An 8100-nucleotide genomic window follows, 5' to 3' on the forward strand; every position below is an offset into this window, starting at 1 on the left:
TCTGGTTCCTGAAAGGGCTCAGGTTTGACCTAGGTGCTTGGTCACCTGAAGCTTTTGGTGACTACACACAATCCTGCAAGGAAGCAAGGGGAAAAAAAACAAGGCCCCTAAGGATTAGGTACCTATAATAGAAGTACTTAAGATGCTTGAAAATAGTCCTTAGAGGTAGGAATAGGCAGTTTAAAACAAATTTAAGGAAATGAGCAGTTACAGCTTCCAAGCCTTCCTTTTAACAAAAACTTCTTTACTTCTTTTGCCTTCAGTGATTCTTATATTTTCTTAGCCCTGAAATAGACGACTTGCTTTTACCAATCATTCACCTTGGCAAATTCTTCATTTTTCAAATTAGTAACCCTTATTAAACACTCCCATGTAATTTGCATTGATAATCCTTTTCCCTAGAAGAGCAGGTGCTGCTGCAAGAACATGTCCAAAGGTTGCTCTCCAACCATTTACTATTGGGGAAGAAAAAAAAAAAAAGCACCGTGCCAGTAGCTATTATGACTCAATAATGGTTTGAAATCTTGTTATGCTTTCATACGGCGTGACAGCACCCTTAGAATTGCCATTACTAATGAAGCGCCTCAGCTAACTACAGACAACAGCTGCTGTGAACTACTAGCAGATAATATTTCTACAAGCTCTGTTGTGTTACGTTAGCACCTGAGACATGGCATCATGTTCTCCAGATGCAGCATCCTGGTATTTGCCTAGGAGAGATGATTACAGGCCTGATTCAAATGCAGACGTGTACAAATGACCGAGTGTAATCACATTAAGACTATGCCGTAACACAGGTATACTGTGCCTTTTTGAACATGATAATGGTACTGCATTAAGCATTACCTTATTTTGACTGGAAGGGGCTTAAGCTGAACTGAAAATAAAGGGGGAAAAAAGCTCATATGAGAGAATGTCCTGGCAGGACAAGGGAGCTGTACCACTAACATTGTCCTTGTAACTGCTGGAGCCTTCTTGTATAAACAAGTGACTTAACATTGGTAACATTTTTTTTTCCTTGGAATAGGAATATCCACTGAAGGATGGGAATAAACAGCCACTTAGTCATGCCTCACTTTATTTTGATATTGATCCTTATGCAGATATGTTTACTGTATAGTTAATATTAGAGGCTTAGGCTGGGACCTGTTTTTTGTCCATATCTGAGCACGGATGCTAAAATGCGTTGGGAGAAGAACTTGCCAGAATTATCAAGTCAAAGCTGCTTAAAAAAAGTTAACCAAAAATGGTTCTTGATTTAATTTTAGAAAGCCTAGTTTCCCCCCTCCCTCTTTTATTGACCAAATATTCATTCCCATGTTAAAACCTTGGAGTCTGATCGTTAGATGCATTGATTGTTGACTTTCCACTCCTATTGATAGGAGCTGATTCCACCTTGCTCTCAGAAGTGGAAGTTTGGGTTGGGAGAGTCAGAGCTGGTAATAACTCAGCGGCAGAGCAGTGGCCCTTTCGCTCTGTGAATGGGGTAGATCTAAGCATAGTTATACGTTTCACCGTTTAATTCAAATAACCTTCCCTCACCCAAATCATTCACCGTAGAGGGAGAGAACAAAAATGAAGAGACTATTTGATCATTTATACATGTCAATCAAGCAGCTCTTTTCTTCCTTCTCCTCCCCCAGTTGTGCATCTTTCCTCATTGCCTCGCAGCAGAGTGTGGGGGGAATTCAGCGAATGCACTTACTCTACTTTTTTTCCTTCTACTTTCTTCCTATTTTTGAAGAAACTATAACTGTTGTCAGTAAAGTTTATGGAGGTAGCAGGAGTAACCTTTTCTTGCTGCATTAGCTTGTGCAAGCATTCTTCAAAAGTGACCGGTTTCGTTTGCACAGTAGTCGATTACATGCTTATTGATACGTAGCAAGCACTGAATGCATTATCTTAAGTTAAGCAAGCAAGCTACAGCCACTGCTGACAGTCATCGCGTAGTTACCACCAAATAATTTGGGTTTTTCTTTTTTCCACAGTAACTATGCAATTAACTGGTGTGCCTAGTGTTATTTCAAGATGGGCGTACAGTTCAACTTTGAGTTATGCAATACAGGTATTCTGAAGTTGATGAAACATCCTGTAACCCGAGATCATTGCCACTGATTTGGGTAGAAAGATACCCAGTCAGCAAAGTGGCCAAGGGGTAGTAACCATAGAGAATAAGTTGTTGTTCTCTCTGGAGAAGTACAGAAGAAAAGGGAAAGGAGAGTGCACACATGGGGAAAATTGGGGGGGGAGGGGGGCAGGGGCGGGAGGGATAGCCTTATATCCCTGGGACTCACGAGAAATGGGCCCAAGTCTCAAAACACCACAACTTCCTTACATGGGTTAGGTCAAGACACTGAATGGCCAAAGCTACATTTTCCTTATCGGTAAAAAGGGGATAAAATTCCTTTCTGCCATGCTTTGTAGATTGTGACTAACATAATAGGAACTCATGCTCAGTTGAAACTGCTTGAGTGAAGTTAATAAATAAGTATAATACTGGAGAAAAGGGGAAAGAATATGTAGGAGAGAAAAGAGAAAGGGAATGAAAGAGGAAAATGCAAGCCTATTGAAAACAGTCAAACATGATAAAGACTTAAGGAAGGGACAGATATTAGGAAGCTTAAGACACATACAGAAAGTGATAACGTTAGAAAAGCATATGTGACAAGGGACTTGGAACAAGAGTATCTAAAGAGCAAAAAGAAGAAGTTAAAAAAAAGTTTACCTTCTAAATATGGCTGATAGTAGAAAAAGCTCTGGCCATGCTGTAAAACCATGAGCACCCTGTGGCAGGCCAGCATCGTCCCATCCACTTTTCCTAGCTAGTCCTTTCCTAGAAGGACAAGTTCCTTCCCTCTGTAATTGCTCGTGTTTCTCTTGCGGTATCGTCAAGTGTCCTGGGCCCTCCAGAGGTGAGGGGCGCTCTGCAGCACAGGGATCCCTGCAGAGCAGGGTAGGTGCCTGTGAGCCCAAAACACTCGCACAGAAGTGCTACTAATAAAGAAAGTTGCTATGGGGGCTAGCAGGTTTAACGCTAATTAAAGTTGCTGATTAGCAGCTTTGAAAAGCGTGGTTCCCTTCATCCACAGGCCAGTCACACAGGGATGGCTGCTATAGGCAGGCAACAGATAAAGCAGCAAACTAAGCACAGCATTCCTGATCCCTTGGAGTAAAGGCAATTCCTTTTCTTCCCTTCTCCTCCCCCTCTGAAAACTAGTGAAGTTGCCAGTGCCCTGGCGCTTAGGCTGTTGTTGGTCTTCTCTTATTCAGCTGTACTGGCCCAGATATTACTAACAGACATCATCCAGCAATGACTGAGGGGGCTGGTCTTGACCTGAGTCAACCTGAGGTAAGGCTGAAATTCGTTCGTCCATCCACATGCGGAGTGAGCTTTATGCTGTTCTAAAAAAATCAAGAGCAAGTACAGGGAGATGCCACCAGATTAACAGCCAGTCTGAGGTAGGTGAGGGCCAGGAAAACAGGGCAAGGACTTCCAGCTCAAAATCTGTAAGAGCTCTGTAGGAGGAAAAAAGTTATCAGAAAAAGCTAGTTTGAGGAGAGAAGACAACAGCTGTGAGGAGCAGAGTTTGCTGGAAGAGAGTCCTTCATGCTTGGCTGGAAATTAGCTATGATTTTGACATCTAGTTCTATCAGTCTCAAAGAGATCCTATTGTTTCCTTTAGAAACTCAATTACAATCCAAGCAGAAGGGTAAGCAAGACCTCTGAGAATTAACTAGCATTCCACCTTTCTCAGCACACTGCATTATTTTGTAATAAAAATATCACCAGAATTTTCCAAAGTGACTTCTGATTTTTTCGGCACACACATCATTCCACATGCCCAGTGCCTCTGTTCAAATTCCCTTGTGCCACAATGTCTGTGAAGTATGTATAAAAACTACACATACAGCTTGGTTCAAAAAAGTGATCCTGTGAGGTATTGTATGACAGTATTCTTGAAGGCAGAAAGAGTTTCAGTCATCTGAGTAAAAATGGTTTTATGCAAAAATCTGTTTCTTCCATCCCTAGGGATGGCTAATGAACAGCCTGGAAGCTAGTTCTGGCTGCTGACATTTTTAACAAGAAGATGGACACCTAATTTAGAAGGGCTGGTATATGGAGTGGGGAAGGATTAAGATCTAGACTGCATCTAGAAGGTTTTATTAAGTCACTGCAACACTGTACAAACACTACTGTGTCTTGCTCACTTACATCGGGCTGAGAAGAGTGGCCCTCAAATACCAAGGAATTTGTTTTCCTCACCTTATGCAAACACTAATGGAAACGATCTGATAAACTGGGATGTACAAGCACAGCATGCATGTTTTTCGTACGGGGCAAGTATATAAACAAATTATTCCTTACATGACCTAGGGAAACACCACACCCACTCTGTACACAATTATATCTTTTATGTTCTGCATGAAAGAATCTACTGCAAATGAATTTTAGTACAAAGTTTAAATAAAGAATTACCAAGTAATAATTAACGCAGCCTGTCATTTATTACAATTGGACACTAAGGTAAGGTCTGTTTCTTTTAATGCTTCCCAGAGAACATACTCATTTTAGAACAGGTATGACCAGTTACACAGAGGTCTCAAAAGACAATGTTCTCCTCCCAGCTCGCTGATGCACAAGGTATTCATTTTTATTGCTGCTTTTGACCCAATTATGGATATCACAGCCAAGGTGAAAGGCTAAAAGCCATGCCACACTGGGGTTATGACCCAGGACTTTCACCTCTAAGGACCTACAACCTCTCTCATAACGTTTAATTAAGAGTCTTGATCCACTTCTGTTATGAGATCCTTTCACTGCAGGACAAAATAGGCTACTGTACTAAAGACACATGGCTCAAACATGAGGGATCCCAGGCTGCATTTTAGTCCTAAACTAAGTGTGGGAAGCTTTTGCTGCACAGGATGTCCAACCAGAGACTAGTAATAGCAAATAAACAGACCCAAATGGGAGGAAGTTAATTCACTGATGTGATAAAAAGCATCTTATGCTAGAGCTACTTTTTGTTTCAAGTCCCTAGTCTGGATGGCATTTTGAGTGAGTGGTGTAGGCTTAAACTTGCCAAGCTCCCCAAATCTATTAGCCTGCCTCTGTATGATTGGGCAGGATTTGGCAGATGAAATTCAGTTGTGGCCCCCCAGTGCCATCTGTGCTGCTCAGTTCCTCCAAGTGCACTGCAAATCATCTACTCCTGAAGCCTCACTTTCAGATTTTGGGATTAGAGATAATGCTAATCTTACAAAGTTATTGTTTACTGTTTATATTATCGCTGCACCTAGAAACCTCAATGAAAGGGCCTAATTTAATTAGGTGTTTTGCAAACACTAATAAGAAAGGGCTCCTGCATCAGAGATCTAACAGTTCTTATCATCCAGGATAAAAGAGACTGATGGAGCAGATAAACTACTAGGTGAGATTGGAAAGACTGAATAACTGTAAAGCCGACAGATATCACTGCAGCTCACTACTTGCCTACCTAATGGGAGTGGTTCATGAGCATCACAGCAGCAAAAGGTTTTGAGGAGGGATTTTGAGGGGGATAAGGCATCAGATTTACGGATTTTGGCAATAACTAGTTTCCACTGCTAGGTACTACAGGAGAGAAAAGATTTAAGACTCCTGTTTATCACTGGAAGAAGCAGAACTGGTTAGAAGTTGCACAAGGTGACCACTCCTCACTAATAAATTAATTGCTATAGCATATAGTGGAAGATAATTTTGCTAATTGACTCTAGCCCATTTAACATCTTTAAGCTGGAAAACAGTTTTAATTTTCATCTTCTGTAAGTACATATAATTATATCCTCTTTGTTGTTTATCCCAAAATTGATTGTGCTCCAGTAGGGCTGCAGTCCAGAAAGCAAAACTGGATGTTGAAATGCAAATTGCACAAGAACTATCATCACAGAGACATGAAAACTGTGAGATTTGTTATAACCTTTTATGGGTTTACAGGCTGTTTAGAACCAACAAATATAAACAGCTTTCTATTTCATGAAATAGAAAGTGCGACTGCATTTCCCAAAATCTCTGCTCTTTTCCACAAGATTGTATCTAACAGCCTACAGTTCTCTCCGTTGAAAGTGTAAAAGCAAGCAGGAAAGAAACATTTACTTGTGAGCTGATAATACCATACTAGTTGTATCTGATTTTATTTATGTTTGACTGAAATTAGATTTAAATTGAGATGTTTAATTTTAATAAACTCAGAAGAATGAAATAATTAGCCCTCCTAAAGCCGGTATGTGTGCCCTTCTCAGCTGCAGCTCCTCTCTCCTCCCCTCCATGTCCTAGTCCCACCTATCCCAGACCCACCCCGAATGGTCTTCCAGGTTTGACTGCCCATCCATTAGTCCTGTGTCCTGGCCAGGAGCCTCCCTCTCCCATCAGTCAGGGACTTTCCCTCACCAGCCGCCTTTAACCACAGATTTGAATGTGGACCAGATTTGTTGCCCAGGTTCCCTTTGCTGCTGCAGTATAGGAAGGGATGAAGCATGCTGCAGCCAAGCTTTCAAGCAGCTGAGTCAAAAAATTCATATGCATTTTCTCCCCACCACTTTATTTACATTTAGTCTCTTCCTTATACGTTTTGCCATGCATTTGCTGCTGCTTAGCTTCTGTCATGAATCTATAATGCATTTTTCAATTGATTAATGGCTTACCAATACAACATACACCCATGCTAGCTCCAGTCGTTGTCTGCACTGTGTGTTTATGCTATATGTTTTTGAAAGCTGTGTTTGGTCATGTTCTGGCTTTCATGTCTTTGTTAAAAAGATACGTGCCCAGACTTTTGATGGACAATAAATAACCTGATAATTCACCTTCCTAGATACTCAGTCATCCTCTCAAGCACCCCATTACTTTAGCTGCACAGTTCCAACAATTAGGTCTCTTTTTTTTTTTTTTTTTTTTTTTTTTTTTTTAGGCCTCAATGAACATTGTTTTCACTAACACCTATAAACTCTTATTTCAGGAAACAGAGAAATTAACCGCAAACTTTATTTATTTACATCCACATAAAATAAAACCTAGAGTTGTTAGAGCACCTGGCACAGGTTTAGAAACATAATTACAATATTACAGAATCAGTCAAAACACCAGCTGCTTTCTTTCCTGCATCTCTATCATTCACTATCTAGTGAGAAGATTCAGTAAAGATTAAAACTCATCCTACACCACCATTATGAGGAATAAGTAAACAAATAACTTCTAAAAGTATTAATGTCTTCTTCTATCATGAAGCCCAGAGCACTGCACCCACAGTCAGATCTGCCACTTCTATGGCTCAGAAACCACTTTCATGTAATTTTGAGAAACGCATTGAAAAATGTCTACCCCTCCCACTGAGTTGAAAAACAAACCAATTAATCACCCAAATAAGATCTAAAATAATTCCTACTATATGCAATTTTCTGATTGGTAGCAAAGAATATTTTTAAAGGTCAATAGAGATGTGGAATGCAGAATTAAATACTGATTAATCAGGATAAGACTGGTAGTTAATACAAGAGCAAGTTAACCATCTAGTGCTGTAAACAATTACTGCTCTTGTATATTTAACATCCTTCTTGAGTGCAGCAAGAGATGCGTATGTTCAGAACACTGGGCCATTTTTACGTACTGAAAAAAGCTGAAAAGGGATGCAATAGTGCTCTTTTAGACAGTCTTTCAGGCATTGCCAACTGACCACATGAGAGTTGGGAGCAGGGCATACTTCAATGAGCAGTCCTAGGGTTTCGCTTAGGACACCTTCAGGTCAGCCAAGGTACAGCTGTCCATCCAATCTGGATATGAATAAGGCTTTTACATATTCAGAAAATCTGGAAGGCTACAGGTTTGTCACTGTTAATTACACACACAAGGAGTATTAATCACTTCAGATGTGTTTTAGAAGGTGGGAGGCTGGTAAAGAGTTTCCAGGTTCACACTGCCAATGGCAGGACTGAAAATAGGAACGACGCCTCAAAGCGGTACACCCAAGAGACATGAATACCACCCAGAAACCTTAGTAAATGAGCACTGCACTAAACCTAAATTGTTTATAATATTTAAAAAACAGCTCTTTGTAAAATGTT

Source organism: Dromaius novaehollandiae, chromosome 5 (genome assembly GCF_036370855.1).
Source record: "Dromaius novaehollandiae isolate bDroNov1 chromosome 5, bDroNov1.hap1, whole genome shotgun sequence".
In the NCBI taxonomy this organism is placed as follows: domain Eukaryota; kingdom Metazoa; phylum Chordata; class Aves; order Casuariiformes; family Dromaiidae; genus Dromaius; species Dromaius novaehollandiae.